Below are 15,309 nucleotides of genomic sequence, written 5' to 3' on the forward strand. Positions count from 1 at the left end.
AGTCTAACAGTGTATACCTGAAAGAGGGAGTGAAAATGGGGGGTGACAGAGACACGAAGAATGGAGAAAAGACAGATTCCAGTCATAGTTTATTGAACCTAAAAACAATGATGATAAAGCAAAGAGTACAAACAAATGTCTTTTTCAGAGTATCAACACATCTATGCCACCCTGCAAGGTATCCAGGAATTCACACAACATTACACCAAGTTTGCTCTCTCATTCCCAAGGTTGCATGGAGCTTGCAATCTACTTCTCAGGCTCAAAACACCCAGCTTTCAGAAACCTACAAGGACACTCTCTAAGACACGGTACTTAGATAAGACCTGCATCTGCCATGGTCAGGACTTGGAATTCATTTCCCCCTTCTGTGTTTTATGGAGAGTCTGTCTTAGGTTCGAAAAATGTGCATTTTTCCTTACTTGTCATCAAGGTCTTAGATGTGATTTTTTACGAGCCTCACTTTTAAGTTGGAATAACCACAATTTTACTCTTACACATCAATCACTTACCTCCATATCACATGAGGTTGTTAAATATCTTCAATTTAAATCTATTCAACTGCTTTTGATTGTGTTGAAGTTGTTGAAGAAGGAACTGTAACAAGGAAGTTGTAACAAGAAAGGCAGGCACAGGCCAACAAACCCATACCCACCAGACCTGCAAGTGTCAGTCCCCACTTAAGCACAGAGCCAAAGGATGGAAAGCAGTTCTTGAGTATAGTAACTGTATCCCAGGCTGTATTGACCAATTATAACCTAGGTTTCTTGACAGAGTCTATGTCATGGATCTTATTTCTCATCATTAACATGTCCAATGAGAATTTTTGCAAGACCAAATACCAGCAAGGTGATTCTGAACCTGAGTCCAGTTAAATTATTTTTCATTATACCAAGAATTAGAAACCCTAACAGGAATCATAACAAAAGTAGGTTGCTTAACAACTAATAGTGAAAGAGCATTATTATCAGCACTAACACACTTAGTAAGATTGTAATATGCACATTCAATTGAATAGGTATCATTTTTCTTAAAATGTCTTACTACAATGTTTCCAATTAGCAGTAAACAAGGAGGATTAACACATGCCAAAAAGGAAGTATGCTTGATTAATTTCGAAAAGCTACTTGCATTCCCTGAAAGAATGACTATATATCCCAATGCAGCCCACAATTTCCATATATAGGTTTGCCAATTTTTATTTGAAGTCCTCCAGCACTAAAAGATTTTTCTAAAACAAAGGCTTTTTGACTGCCTTTATCAGAAGCCAAGTCCTTAATACCCTTAAAGATAGACCAGGCCAGTACATAAGTGTAAATGCAGGCTCACAGTCCAAGAAGGTGGGTGTTTCTCCAATGCATCTTGTCCAAGGAACAATCAGTTGAGGACAAGTTCATTGATCCCCTTTCTCACAGGGTGGGTAACTCACTAGATTTGTAAGACTGTCATTCTTAACTCCCATAGAAAGGGACAATAATATCCCTACAATGTTCTACTCTGCTTGGTTGCAAAGGAAGTCTTCAGATGCCACCCCAACTTTCAAGTAGTAGCCATTCTGACCTATGACCTGGACCATGGAGACTAGTAAGCTAGTAAGCTGTCCTGATCAATACTCTCCCTGGTAAAGCAAAGAGAATGACTTCATCCTAATCCTGAAAGATTAATAGTTTGTTTTACTTGTTTTACTTCAAAAGCAGAAAAACCCAGCAACCAAGTGTTGCTGACATAAAAAAGATTTCTGGATTATCCCAGGAAATTGAATAGAGGTGAGTAGAAACTGAATAGAAACTGAGTAGAGGTGGAATAGGAACATACCCCCAATAAACAGTTATCATGACCAGAGGGATTTTCATTGACATCATTATCATTGTCAGGGGAAACTCCTCATCCACTTGTTGCACCAGATATTCCAGTAGCCATAGAGCTACATCATTTTCATTTGAAAAAACACAGGCAGATCCTCATCCCCATATTTGTTAAAGGATACCTCCATTTTACTTTAGCAAAAATTTTCTTTGTTTCTGTATGCCAAAATCTATCTGCTGCAGATTTACCAAGCTTATCAGAATTTTAAAAATTCAGAATGAAAAGAACATAATTAAGATGATTCTTAGGTGTCCAGGGGAATAGCTCCCCTTTCTTTGTTGTTTTGCAAATAAATCTTAATTCTTTAGTGGGCATGCTTTACCATACGTTATTCTTGAGGATTGTAAGGTATTTTTGTTGTAAGAGAAACTTGAAACTGTTGATAAAATCTTTTAAAAAATTTGCCAGTATATCCTGTTCCATTGTCAGTTTTAAATTGTTTAAGAACTCCCCTAGAACATTAAAAGCCTATAGACAATGAATCATAACATTCTTTGCAACTTTTCCTGTTTGAGGCCTGGCAAAAATAAATCCAGAATAGTTATCTATGCAATCACGTACATATTTTAATTGTTTGAATTCAGGAATATGAGTAATATACATTTGCCAAATCTGATTTGGAACCAATACTTTACGATTGACTCCCAAATGCGGAAGATACTGAAAGTGAGGACAAGTAATGCAAGCCTTGACTGTACTATGAGCTTTTTCCTTAGTCAATCCATATTTAAGTCTAAAGGTTTGACTGTTAAGAGCCTGTATATTATGGGTATCCTAGGTTCTTTTTAACAGTGAAAATAAACTGTGGTGACTTTATCTGCCAATGCATTTCCTTTAGACAGGGGTCCTGGCAACTTAGAATGTGCACTCAAATATCCTACAAAAAAGGGAAAGTTATTTTTTAATCCAATTTTGAATTTGTAAAAATAAAATTCCAGCAGGAGAATATGTCTGAATTTGACCTGCAGTCTCTAAACAAGGCAAAGACTGAGCTACATATGTACTACCTATAAAATATTCAAAGACTGCTTATTAAAACTTTGAAACACAGCCAATAGTGCAAATAACTCTGCTATTTGCACAGATGTGTTAGACACTTGAAAAGATATTGGTTTTCTTTTATAAGCATTGGCAACAACACCAGATAATGAGCCATCAGTAAACACTGTTAAAGTATCAACAATTGGGCTAACTTTTGTTTTAAATGGACAAACTGTAGGTTGTACCTATAAAAATTGAATTGATTTATTATTTGTGCCTCAGCAGGTTGGACATAAGCTTTACATATGTTAAAATGCCATATTTATCAGATCTCTGACAAGTCTAAGGGCCAGTATATATGAGATACTCTTTGTCTGCCTTTACCATCTGCTCTACACTTCATCCTATAAAACAGGATGTTATAATCTCAATTTTGGCATACTTTTTAAATTTACGTTTTAGAACCAAATTTTAGGGATATCTATATAGGCAAACTTTACGATTAGCAATTTTAGATTTAAGAAAAACAAAACAAAACAAAACAAAACCAACGAAACAAAGACTTGCTAAAACTCAATCTTGTACTCAAGTATAATCTTTAGCATAACTAAATCTGCTCTTTTCTCTGCAATGCAACTGTCAAAGCAGATGCTGAGCCTGATGGTCCACTGTTGGGAAGAGTGAATGGAATTTTATGTAAGAAGTGGGAAATAGTAAGAGCTGGAGAGGACACAAACTCCACAAGGGGAGCAATAGAACAAGAAAATTTGAACACAGGGAACTTCCCAGAGACTCATACTCCAACCAAGGACCATGGAGATAACCTAGAACCCTGACAATGCAGCCACTTCTGATGAGAACTGATAGACTAAGATCAGAAAGGAGAGGAGGACCCCCCCATCAGTGGACTTGGGGAGGGGCATGCATACAGAAAGGGGGGGAGGGTGGAACTGAGAGGGGAGGAGGGAGGGGCTTATGGGGGGATACAAAATGAATAAAGTGTAATTAATAAAAGTTAAATAAAAAATTAAAAATAATTAAAGAATGGATGCAGAAATTGTGGTACATCTATACAAAGGAATATTACACAGCAATGAAAAATAAGGAAATCATGAAATTTGCAGGTAAATGGTGGGACTTGAAGAGACTTATCCTGAGTGAGTCGTCCCAGAAGCAAAAAGACACACACGGTATATACTCACTCATATAAACATACAACATAGGACAAACCCATTAAAATCTGTGCATCTAAAGAAACTAAGCAAGAGAGAGGACACTAACTAAAATGTCCAATCCCCATCTGGAAAGGCAAAGAGGATGGACATCAGAAGAAGAAGAAAACAGGAAACAACCTAGGAACCTTCTACAGAGGGCTTCTGAAAGCCAAAAGAAGTAAACAGGAAACAAACTAGGAACCTACCACAGAGGGCCTCTGAAAGCCTCTGCCCTGCAGACTATCAAAGCAGATGCTGAGCCTGATGGCCAACAGTTGTGCAGAGTGAATGGAATTTTATGTAAGAAGTGGGAAATAGTAAGAGCTGGAGAGGACACACACTCCACAAGGGGAGCAACAGAACAAGAAAATTTGAACACAGGGGACTTCCCAGAGACTCATACTCCAACCAAGGACTATTCATGGAGATAACCTAGAACCCCTGCACAGATGTAGCCCATAGCAGATCAGTGCCCAAGTGGGTTCCATAGTAATGGGAAGAGGGACTACCTCTGACATAATCTGATTGGCCTGCTCTTTGATTACCTCCCCCTGAGGGGGGAGCAGCTTTACCAGGCCACAGTAGAGGACAATGCCGCCACTTTTGATGAGAACTGATAGACTAAGATCAGAAAGGAGAGGAGAACCTCCCTTATCAGTGGACATGGGGAGTGGCATGAATGCAGAAAGGGGAAGGAGGGTGGGATCGGAAGGGGAGGAGGGAGGGGCTTATGGAGGGATACAAAATGAATGAAATGTAATTAATAAAATAAAATAATAAAAAGATAAATAAATAAAATCAAAGCAAAACGTTTAATTAAATATAATTTATGAAGGGGCTAGCAAATATTATTGATTCTATCATATTATATTAAAACTTGACAACAAATTTTAAAGGAGAACAGTTTTATTTATCATTGAACAAAAAATAAAGTTAACCTGTAGTTCTCAGTGAAACTGGACTAGTCTAGCCATACAAAATCTATATGCCAGAAAGAAACAGCATTAAATCATTTATTTAGGTATTGGCATCCAGGCATAGACTTTATATAATAGTTAACAATAATCTTAATATAACCCTGCATAACTCTGGGCTAACATGGAACTGTAGTCATATTTTTCCTGTAAAAGAGCATAACATTTTGCATTGAAAAATCTCCAGCCTTTTAAATGAAGAACAACATATTTTACAGATTTTTACATGAATATATTGTACTAACTACAGTTTTTGTTTAAATGAATTGAACACCATGGCTTGGTTTTACTTTGTAAACTTAAAAAAAATAAATACCAAGATTTTGTATTTCCCACAAAGGGTTGAGAAACTGTTTTAAGTTCTTTGCTAGACTGCCCAAGGATTACTATTTTAAAATGCCTCATAAATTTTAAAGTATTTTATAGAATTTAACTCTGATGGTCCAGGACCAAATTCAGAGGTGTTCATTCAAACTGTCTCATGTCTAAGAATATCCAAGTCAACACATAAACATACAGACACACAGAGATACATGAGGAACATAGAAATCTGATATCATCATGTTGGGAGTAACCAGAATAGCCAAATACCAGGACTTGACCAGACCCTGCTGGACACATGTCCCACAGATTCCACTTCCACTCACATAGATTACAGAAGGAGCAAAGACACTATGGGCCTTTCCACAGCTTCCAGATTGAGAACAGACTCCAACAGCTCTCTTATCACACAGAATACAGTCCCAGTGAGCCTTTCTCCTGGTCCCAAAAGGAATGGGACTTTTACAGACCTCTTCCCAGAAATTGGAGTGTTCTCCAGATTCCCTAGACCAGATTGGAAACTCTCCAAGTTTCTCAGACCTGGGAAGCAAACCAAAACCAGAAACCAAAACAGAAGCCAGCAGAAAAACACAAAAGAACAGAGACAAAGACATAAAACAACCATGGTATCTGCTTTTTAAACATTTAAACATTCTTTAAACCTGTTTTTGTAATATTAAAACAAAGCATCCTCTTTAGGAGTGAAATCATAAAGCACATTTATAATTTTAAAAGTCAAAACTAGACTTTAAAATTTACCAGTGCAAACAATCCAATTTTATTATTATTGTTGTTGTTGTTTTATAATTTTAATTTCTCTAATTCCCTTAATAACTGAACTTGTTCCCTTTCTAATTGGGCTTTATCTCAGAGAACAGTAATATCCTCCTGCAGTGGTCTTGTGTCTCCTGCACATGTGGTAGGGAAAGACACAGGGGCAGAAGGTGCAGGAAGACTATCTGAATTATGAGATTTGGCAGTGTCTTCCTCTGTCTCCATTTCATCCTCACTATCTAGCTCCTAAATTATTTTCTGCTCTCAAATTACACAAACTTGTTTGAGCTCCATTATGAACATTTGAAATAACCTTAGAAGTACTTTTTTCTGCCTGTTTGGCACTCTAATTTCCCCAAGTAACTCTTTAGCTTGTGAGATTCCTTTTCCCAAGCTTTCAGATTGATGGCACCTTCAATGAGGAACCAGATAAAAACTAAAGGTGGTAAGGGCATTTCTCCCAATTCCTCACTTTTATTAGCGTTGACTTTAAAGTCCTCATTAACATCTCCTTGTTATTTTTCTGCCCCATGATTTAGCTGCCTACCTACCTTGTTATCACAAAGCACTTTTTTTTTTCCTTAGGCATCTGAGCTTCAAAACCAGCCTTTCTCATGCTGTCCCTCATTTTGAAGATCCCTTGTTTTGACGCAAACTGACCCATCCTTCAGGCTTGTCAAAAAGTGTTGTGTATGAGATTAATATTTACTAATAATTATCTTTATTAAAACTTTCGGTTTTATTTTAGTTTGTTTATCACAATGCAATACCTGTATTGAACCCTTAGCAAAGAATCAAAAACATACCCAACTCTCTTTAAGGAAAATTGGACATTGTTCTCATGGATTTCTTTTACCTGACATTTTGGACATGTAGAAATCTTGTAGGGGGCCCAAATAAAATTGGGAAATATTGTTAATTAAGCAGGCAATAACATTTGTGGTGCATTCTTTGAATGTTGAGAAAATTTAGGTTTAATAAAAGTTCTCTTTGAAACAGTCTAAAATGCTAGATCAATATGATTAATAGCCTTCCTCAATGTTCTTTTGGGAGCAGTCTTTGATGAGAACCAGCAATTGAAGCAGTTGAGCAATAAAAGGCAGAATGCTGGAACATGCAAGATGCTGGAACAGATGTGTCAATGTATCAGCATCCTGAAGAATGATTCTGTCAGGTTGGATCCAGCATCTCTGTTGTCTAGGTCTTTTGTTCTGTAAACATATAATTTCTCACAAGCATTATAGAATTCTAAAATTATGAATGTAAGAAATGTGCAGGATGAAACTAAAATGTAAGACAATTTAATCTATATCAATTAAAAGGTCAGCATAATACTATTTGAGGGTATTAGAGCCAAGGATTTATTGGCCAAGTATTGTTGAAGTTTTGTCTGGAGACACATTTTTATTACTCAGTCAGTTTTAGAGTTGTTCCCATGTAAAGGAATTAGCAATGTAAGTGACCATTTTTATTGAACATACAATCATTATCATGTTGAAATAGAAACAAAGTTAGATAGATAAAAATATTTTTGGTCGCTTGCATGCCTGTTGTATTATGCCAAGCTGCTACCTATTTAAATAGAGAAGCCTCACACTAGGGAGACAAGCTGGTTACCTTGAGCAATAGAAAATGTATGTTTTAAGTAAACTTTATATAAACTCTTTTTGAATTTAGAATATAAGCATACTATAGGTATCTCATACCTGTTTTAAGATTTAGTCCTATATTTTTATATATATTGTAGCTATTTGTCCTATTCCCTTGTAATTTACTGGGGTTTTTTAACTTTGGTTTTTTCACTGGGAGCTTAATCCCCCACCAATTTATGATAAAGTATGATTTAAGGGATGTGGATACTTAGACTACTTGGGCACCATTGGTTGTAAGGGACTATTAATATTTACTATTGATTTATCTTCTGATAAAGCTGCTGTTAGTCCTAAACAGCTCTATAACCAAATCACCACACAGAGACTGGGTTTATTTAGTTAACCTAGAACAAAATGCTGGGCAATAGTTATTCCCTCCTAAACCTCCAAGCCTTCATAGTTTCCTAATATTTAGATTTTACTGATTATACTTGCTTTTTGTGAAATATTATGTCCAGTCCATTTCCATGTAGTTCCAAGATCTGTCCTCCAGCTCTCTCTCTCCAAACTCTCCCTTTTCTCCCACTCATTTCCTGCCCCCAGCTCTTCCCCTCTTTCCGGTCCTCTGGCTCCTCCCTTTGTACAACATAGCGGCTAGGTGTTTTATTTTGATCTGTTTATCACAATGCAAAATCCGGATAGAACCCAGAGACTGAGGGAGAGAAATCAGCATTTGAATGAAAAAGGGCAAGGTGTATACATTTCAAAAAACATTACACTAACTGAAAAGGGTCCACTTGAAAGAGGGAGTGTAAATAGGGGACAGAGACATGAAGAATGGAGACAAGACAGATTCCTGACCAAATCTCAGTTTACTGAATGACAAATAACACATATAAAGCAAAGGGTACAAGCAATTTTTTTTCACAGTAGCAATACATCTGTACCACCTGGCAAGGAATCAAGAAATTTCCTCAAGGTTACACAAAGTTTGTAGTCTGGTTCTGAAGGTTGCAGGGAGCTTGCTATCTATTTCTCAGACACAGAACAGTCTGCTTGAAAAGACCACCAAGAACAGTCTCTGAGACATAGAACTTAGACCAGCATCTGCCAAGACCAGGAGGCAAGATTCCAATTACCACACTCCTTCAGAAACCAGAAAATTCCTGGGACTGATTTGGTTAAAAAAGAGAAAATCTGTGAGTGTAAAAGTAAAAATGAGGAAAGATAAAGTATTTGACAGCTGGTTCTGTTCCACATGAGTGTTGCAAACCTCTATGAGCAGGGTAGCCTTGGCTGACCTGGCTGATTTGGCAGCTATGTCCTACTCAGTGGTCAGTGAGGAACCCTCCTAGTCCTGGGGTTTACATTCAAAATTGGGCCTTCAGAACAGTGAAATGGTTCAGTGTTATACACCTAGCACACAAGAGCAGATGTGTTTCCAACTGTGGTCTTCCAGACAAAACCTCTAAATGTAGTGTTAGGGCCAGGACAGTGGTGCCACCTGAGCTCATGGGGTCTGAAGTAGGTGAGTAACCACTACTTCATGGCTAGGATTCTCTGCAACATAATGAGTTTCTACAAAGCATGCCACCTTACAAAGTCCAACTCTGCCCTCCATTAGCGAAATCATTTCTACATGTTAAAAGTCAGTGTAAAAGAGTTCAACATATTGTTTTTATTGATTATGTAGGAATTTCATGTAACATACATTACACTCCTTTTCCATTTTTTTTTCTTTTTAAAATACATCAATTGAAGTATACATTTTTTATATACTCATTGGAACATGATCAGAGTTTCAGTGCCAAGTCCCTTACAGAAAAATGAGTTCAACCTTGCTGCACACTGGCACACCCCCAAGGAGAAGCCATCAGTCCAGAAGAGCTCTATACTTCATCACCTTGATCACAGGTTTTTTTTTATGTGATTATTTATTACGATTTGTTTACAATGTATCTCCTCTCCTGCCACATCCCTCTTCTCCTTCCATTCCCAACCACCCTCCTTCTACCCCTATGCTCTTTCTCTAGTTCCCAGATAGGGGAGGACCTCCTCACCCCTCTATCTCAACCTAGCTTATCAGGTATCACCAATGCTGACTGCATCAGCTTCCTCTGTGGCCAGTTTCTCAGGACATTTTTCTCCTTGTGTCATCAATTCCCTCTACTTAGGACCCTCTCTGTGCCTCCTCTCCTGCAGGCTTAGCAGAGAACTGAGGGAATAGAATTTCAGAGGAAAATCCCATTTAAAGATGGGTGTTTTAAGGTCTCTCTCCGCATAATATCAAAATATAGGTCTCTGTATAGAATCCCATTGGATGAAGTAGAAAGCATCTCTGTGGATACAAAGACATGACACTGATCTATCAGTTGAGGGCAGAAAGCAACATAATTTAATAACAACAGCCTTGGTTGCTTGAAAAATTCTGTCGGATACCCTGTCCCAACAACTCAATTAACTGACACCCAATTCCCCTAGTGAAAGACTTATTTGTTCACAATAGATGGCTCTTGAACATTTTCACACACAGTTAGGACACCTCATAATAAGTGAATACATACCATATTTGTGTTTCTGCATTTTAGTAACTTCGTCCAGGATGATTTTTCTTAGTTCTAACCATTTGCCTGAAAATATCATGATCTCATTTTCTTAGCAGCTGAATAATACTCCATTATGAAAATAGTACACATTTTCCCCAAAGGAATTTGACAGTCCTGTTCTTTAGTCCTTGGAAGTTGTTGTGACTTTAATCATTGTATTTAATAACAAATTATCAGGATAACTATGTTTTTTTTAACCTAGAAGTCCCTCCATTTTCTTCCTCTTCCTGGTAATTTGAATTGCAAATCCCCTTGAATCTCATCTTTTAACATGTTTAGTCCCCAGTGAGGAAATGTCTGGGAAGGGTGAGGTGTATGGCCTTATTAGATAATATAATTCCTTTTCTTTCCCTAATTTCTATTTCAGCCATTTTTGTCTTTTGTATACAAGAGGGCTACTGATTTTTTAAATAAATTTTGGATCAAGTCATTTTCCAAGGGTGTTTATCAGCTGTAGGAGTTCCCCAAAAGAATTTTTGGGGTCAGTCAGCTACCATATCATCTGGAAAAGTGATACTATGACTATTTAATTCCAAATTTGTATTTCCTTGATCTCCTTCAATTGTCTTATTGCTCTAGCAAGGACTTCCAGAACTATGTTGAATAGATTTGGAGAGAGTGGGCAGCCTTGCCTTATACCTGATTTCAGTAGAATTGCTTTCAGTTTCTCTCAGTTTAGTTTTATTTTGGCTATAGGTTTGCGGTATATTGCCTTTAGTATATTTAGATATGTACTTTGTATCACTGATCTCTCCAATACTTTAAATATGAAGAAATATTGGATTTTGTCAAATGCTTTTTCAGCATCTAAGTAGATTATCATGTTTTTTTTTTTCTTTCATTTTTTTTTAATATGGTAGATCACATTGATAGGTTTCTGTATACTTAACCACCTCTGCATACCTGGGATAAAGCCTACTTGGTCATAGTGGATGATATCTTTGATATGTTCTTAAATTTGTTCAAAGATATAAATACCCTGGTATATTCCTAACCAAGCAAGTCAAAACTTATAAATGAAAAAAAAAATCAAGACTCTGAAGAAAGAATTAGAAGATGATATCTGAAGATTAAAAATCTCCCATGGTCATGGGTTGGCAGGATTATTGTTGAAAAAATGGCCACTTAACCAAAAGCAATCTACAGATACAGTGTAATTCCCATCTAATTACCAACGGAATTCTTTAAACACCTTGAAAAAAAATGCTCAACTTCCTATCAAAAAACAAGAAGGCCAGAATTGCTAACACAATGTTCTACAACTAAAGGTCTTCTGGCAGTAGATCAATCCCAGATCTTAAGCTGTACTATCAAGAAACAGTAATAAAAACTGCATAGTAGTGGCATAGAAACAGAAGGGTGGATCCATGGAACAGAACAGAAGAGCCAGAAATGAACGCACACATTTATGGACATCTGATCTTTGACAAAGATGCCAAAAACATACAATGCAAAAAAGATAGTATCTTCAACAAATGGTGCTTGTCTAACTGGATATTTACATGTAGAAAAATGCAAATAGATCCATAAATATCAGCCTGCACAGAACTAAAGTCCAAGTAGATCAAAGACCTCAACATAAAACCAGCTTCATTAAATCAGAAGAAAAAGTGGGAAGAACCTTGAACTCATTAGCAGAGGGAACAACTTCCTGAACAGCACAGGATCTAAGAACAACAACTGATAATAGAGAGGTCATGAAAATGAAAATTTTCTGTAAAGCAAAGGACACTGTCATCAAAAGAAAACAAATGTCTTTAGATTGGGAAAGAACATTCATCAAGCCTCTATGTGACAGAGGGCTAATATCCAGTACCTATAAAGAACAAGGAGGTTAAAAAGCAACAAATCAAGTTATCCAATTAAAAAATGGGGAACTGAGCTAAAGAGAGAATACTCCATAGAGGAATATCGAATGTGGCAGAAAAATAAGAAAAATATTTAAAGAAATGTTCCAGCTCATTAGCCATCAGGGAAATGCAAATCAAAACAACCCTGAGATTTCACCTTACACCCATCAGAATGGCAAAGATCAAATACTCAAATGACAACATTTGCTGCAGAGATTGTTGACAAAGGGGAGACTTCCTCCCTTGCTAGTGGAAATGTAAACTTGTACATCCTCTCTGGAAATCAATCTGACACTTTATCAGACAATTAGGAATAGCACTGCCTCAAGATTCAGCTATACCACTCTTAGACATATATCCAAAAGTGGCTCATGTACACAATAAAGACATTTGCTCAACCATGTTAGTAGCAAATTTATTTGTAATAGCTAGAAACTGGAAACAACCCAGATGGCCCCCAATTGAAGAATGGATAAAGAAATTGTGGTACATCTACATGGTGAAATATTACTCAGCAATATAAAACAAGGAAATCATCAAATTTGCAGGTAAATGGTGGGAACTGGAAAGGATCATCCTGAGTGAGCTATCACAGAAGCAGAAAGACACACATGGTATATACTCTCTCATATAGACATATAATATAGGAAAACCCTGCTAAACTCTCTACACTTAAAAAACTAATCAAGTGGGAGGACTCTGGCTAAAATGCTGAATCCCCACCCTGAAATGCAAAGAGGCTGGACATCAAAAGAAGGAGAAAACAGAGAACAAGTTAGGCACCTGCCATAGAGGCTCTCTGAAAGGCTCTGCCCTGCAGAATTTCAAAGCAGATGTTGAGACTTATGACCAACTATTTGGCAGAGTTCATGGAATCTAATGAAAGAAGTAGTAAGTAGTAAGTTCTGGAGCGGATAGGAGCTCCACAAGTAAAGCAACAGAACCAAAATATCTGAGCACAGGGGTCTTTCCTGAAACTCATACACCAATCAAGAACGATGCATGGAATATAACCTAGAACCTCTGCAAAGATGTAGCCCATTACAGTTCAGTATCCAAGTGGGTACCATAGTAATGGGAACAGGGTCTATCTCTGACATGAACAGATTGTCCTCATCGTTGATCACCTCACCCTGATGGGGGAGTAGCCATACCAGGTCACAAGAGAAAGAGAAAGTAGCCACTTTGGATGAGATATAATAAACTAGAATCAGAAGGAATGAGAGGAAGTCCTCCCCTACATATGAAGGGGCATGTGTGAAGAAGGGGGAGGGAAGGGTGGATTGGGAGGGAAGGAGTGTTATGGTGGCATACAAAGTGAATAAAGTGTAATTAATAAAAATTAAAATAAAAAATATTAAAAATATAATTCCTTTTGGATTTATATGATGGGAGGGTAGGCTTTGAGATTGATATGCCAAAGAAAGTGACCAAAGAGAATGGAATCTCTGTCTCTAGGTCTCTTTCACTTTATATCTTTGTTTCTTTCTGTCTTCGCATATTTCTGAATCTGTCTCTCTATATTTTTCTCTGTTTCTCTCAGTCTCCCTCTCTCTGCCTACCACATATGGTAAAGTATGAAAAGCTTTAAGTTTTAGTGAAGGACTACAACAAGATGACTGCTTGCTGATGTGACACAATCAATGGTCTTTTTAAAAACATAAGCAATGTCCCAATTAAATGCTTTTTGTTCAAAGATTTGCCTTGGTCAGGGAGGGTTTTCACAGTAAGTAATTCACTGAATGTGGACATATCTGTGTATTTAACAAATAATAATGGAATCTGTGATAATGTGAAACTCACAAGTCAAGGACATGTGACTTTATTAATGACCACCTGAAGGAATTATGGGGAACTAGCTTTGGCAGCACATATACTGAAATTGTAACAATACAGAGAAGATTAGCATGGTTCTTGAACAAGGATGACATGAAAATTCCTGTAGTGTTCCACTTGTTTTGTTGAAATTAAAGACAACTCAAACAAAGGAAATTGTGAAGAGAAAGAACATAGGGAAGAAAACAGGAACTACAGAGTTAAGCATAATCAATAGATTAAAAGAGATGGAAGAATCTCAGGTGTGAAAGATACAATGGAAAAAATCGAGGTATCTGTCAAATAAAATATTAAAACTAAAAATATCTGACACAGAGCATCCAAGAAATTCAAGACTTCATAAAAAAAAAAAAAAAAAAACTTAAGGATAATAGGAATAGAGGAAAAAGAAGATTGCCTCTTCCAAGGCCCAGAAAATATTTTCAACAAAATCATGGAAAAAAAATTCCCCAAATTAAAGGAGAGGCCAATAAAAATACAAGAGGTATATAGAACACCCAATAAATTAGTCCAGAAAAGAAATTCTTCTGGCCAAAAAATTATCAAAATATTAAGTATACTGAACAAAGAAAAAAATACTAAAAGCTGCAAAGGGAAAAGGCCAAGAAACATACAATGGCAAACCCATCAAAATCACACCTGACTTCTCAATAGAGACTATGAAAGCCAGAAGGCCTGGATGAATATCATGCAGGCCCTAAGAGAATACAGATGTCAGCCTGAAAGGGTTAGACTAACTTTGTAACCTATATGTCTTCTAAAGCCTATAGTTTTGAGTTTTAGGTCCAGGTTAAGCTAAAGCCTCTTAGTACCTTTCCAGAGAGTGAAGGAATGTGACCCTATCTGTGAGGACAGATATAAAAAAAAGGACAAGCAAGCAATGACCTTCACTCAGCAAAAGGAGGACCAGACCCTTGTCCTTGAGATAGTGTTTCTTAGCAACGAACCTAGACTTCTTCTGAGTAGCTTTTGACCTCCAGCCAAAAGTCTGTAGCCCCTAATCTTCAAGGATGAGCTAACCACCCCCACCTTAAATTGCAGCTGCATCCACACTTGGCAGGAATTGAACAAGCTTGAACACCTAAGACTAACCAATTATCTTACTTTATAACTTCCTCATCCAATCCTAAATTGCCAAAACTAGAACTTCAAATCTTCCCCCGCAATTTTTTTTTAAAAACCTAAAGGCCTTTGTCTCCCGATGCCACTCTTTACTGACCGGCAGGGGTGACCCCGTTGTACAATGGTTAATTAACCTCTTGCTTTTGCAACGAGTCTTGGTCTGGGGGAGTTTC

At 37.1% G+C, this 15,309-nt stretch overlaps 1 non-coding gene across 1 annotated transcript; it reads left to right on the forward strand.

Moving 5' to 3' along the window:
• Positions 1–14,034: 14,034 nt before the first annotated feature.
• Positions 14,035–14,137, forward strand: LOC132651728 (U6 spliceosomal RNA). Its single transcript, XR_009589310.1, has one exon. It is a non-coding gene; the product is annotated as a U6 spliceosomal RNA (small nuclear RNA).
• Positions 14,138–15,309: the final 1,172 nt, after the last annotated feature.

Source organism: Meriones unguiculatus (genome assembly GCF_030254825.1).
Source record: "Meriones unguiculatus strain TT.TT164.6M chromosome Y unlocalized genomic scaffold, Bangor_MerUng_6.1 ChrY_unordered_Scaffold_23, whole genome shotgun sequence".
Classification (NCBI taxonomy): Eukaryota; Metazoa; Chordata; class Mammalia; order Rodentia; family Muridae; genus Meriones; species Meriones unguiculatus.